Source organism: Montipora capricornis, chromosome 13 (genome assembly GCF_036669925.1).
Source record: "Montipora capricornis isolate CH-2021 chromosome 13, ASM3666992v2, whole genome shotgun sequence".
NCBI classification, from domain to species: Eukaryota; Metazoa; Cnidaria; class Anthozoa; order Scleractinia; family Acroporidae; genus Montipora; species Montipora capricornis.
In genome coordinates, this window is record NC_090895.1 from 50087673 (window position 1) to 50090172 (window position 2500).

Below are 2500 nucleotides of genomic sequence, written 5' to 3' on the forward strand. Positions count from 1 at the left end.
TCTCTCTGGCCTTTCTGTGGACGAATTCTAGTACCTACTGACACAATCTGGGCAAGTTTTGAAAGTTAAAACCTTCAATCGATGCGTTATTTTGCTGGTAGGACTGGGTGGCCCGACACTTATGAAAAAAACTATGAAATGAAAATCGGTAGTCTTCCCTTGTCATGGAATGGCAGAATTACCCAGAATTCTGTTTGGGCATGAGCGAGGAAACTTAAGAAGCACGAGACTGGCCCTCATCGAATGGCTGAAGCGCGGCCAGAGGAAATGATTTCTAGCCAGATACTCAGGAGTAGGCCTGGTGTGTGCTGTTAACTTAGATCTTGGATTTCTCAACAAGTTTTTATCAAAGAAAATTCGCCACAAAGCTGTGCTTTCATTTCGCTGTAATTCTCGTGTCAAAGAAACGGTATAATAATGTAAATAAGAGAATAACGATATTTATATTTGCAGATTACTTTTCCTTTTACTACGAAAGTCAAGCTCTAAATCTCTATGCAATAAGCGCATTCAAAATTTCCTCGTATTACTTGATAAAAGTATGTTTTCGTTTTTTTTTTTAGAAAACGGTTTTTCTGCTTATGTGAAAAATACGTTTTCTCTCTCGTCCCCTTCTTATGCATGATTTTTGCGGAAATTACATTCTGTCCCTCAAGAAACCTGGAACAACCAGTTATGGTCTTAGCTTTCTTTTTTCGTACGTATAAGCTAAGTTGCGGAATGCGCTACCTGATTTTATCCGTACCTATGAGTTTACTGGCTTTAAAAGAGAATCCAGGGCCTCATTTTGTACAGCAGCTTTTCTTTTTAATGAATATAACTTTAAATATTATGTATTTAGTAGGTATCTGTATATGCTATGTATTTTAGCTGTAAATGTAATGTCTCCAAGACATTAGCTCCTGTAAATATTCGGAAATTCGAGATGAAATAAAGCTTATGCCTGTAAGTATGTTACATTTAGCAGGGCGCGTGCGCACACTTTGTAATCTGCGACTCTAGTGCTTACCATATGACAGAGAAAATGACTTTTCCACGAAATATATAAGCCATCTAATTCTTACGCTATATTGACAAGGGCGGTTTGGAGCTGAGTAGGCGTGGGATTTGTCACATATGGTTTAGGGGCCGACATATCTCTCCCTCAATGCCGTACCGGGAGGCAAGGTCGGTAGCAGAAAGCAGCGAAGGGCCAACTGTGTCCAAAAGCGATCGCACGGGCCGAAATCCCGGGATGACTCGTTTGGTACGACGCTCCAGCGCCGGTGTCTGGAGGTACTGCGTTTTTCTCTCTTGTTCAAACATTCCGTCAGCGCATGCGCAAATGTTCTGGCTCTTCGATATCTAGCCTACCCAAAAAAACTAATATGTTGGTTTTGTTTTTTTAAACAAGCAGTTGACATCTCAGTTGATTTTATAGGCACAAACGTAACGTAGGAACCGTGCGTGTCTGGTCTTGTCTCAGACAGAGGCGAGAGATGGTTTTCATGCAGACTGGGACGCCTAAAATGTTCTGTTGTAAACATGGCGGTTCACGAGTGAAGTAGTCTCTCTGGCCTTTCTGTGGACGAATTCCAGTACCTACTGACACAATCTGGGCAAGTTTCTTAGCTGTAATTAAAAAAAATTCTGTCGAGTAAATGACATTTTTAGGCCCTTTCACAGTAATCCCGTAACACGTTATTTGCCGGTCTAGGTCGGTGTGTATGTCTCAAGTATGATACTCGAAACCTCTAGCATAGTTTTTCCCAATACGGACCTCCCGGCCGGCAAATAACATATATGAACTATTGAAACAATAGTATCGATCCAATAGTTCATTTCCCTCGGGTTAAAAACGAGTCCTGGTGCACAACCATTCACGTGATAATAAGTTGAATTTGAATTGTTGTGCACCAGGGCCCGTTTCTCGAAAGTCCCGAAAACTTTTCGGGCCCGAAAAGCCATTAGTGAAATTGCCAACCGCTTGTTTTGGAAAGCCGATCTTTTAACGTGTTTTCAAGGTAACAAAGAAAAATAAATGTGAAGTTTGACGACTTAAATCGTCTCCGGTCTTCAGATACAAAGGGAATTGTGACACACGAAAATGGCCTGTAAAGTTTCGGGAATTTCGAGAAACGGGCCCCAGGACTCGCTTTGAAACCGAGGCAAACAGCAACTGAGAAATGGGCTAATGCAAACACTTTTTGTCTCAGGAAGCCAATGGTCTTGACTCCCAGCTCCATGAAAAACGAAAGTGGTAAACTGAACTGTGATTAAGGGGTTGGTGATTGCTATTTTGTATGCTTCCAGTAGTCGGTCAAACAGACACGTCACTAAAACAAAATGCAGTAATGTTACTTATTCTATGAACTAAAGCAGTTCCTTCCAAGTGGTCATAATAAACTGATACTGACGCTTACCGATTGTTGTAGTTTAAGTGTATGCATGCATCAACTTCTTCATTGGAACGTGGGCTTAACGAAATTACTTGATTCTTATTGGACAAGAGCAATATTAA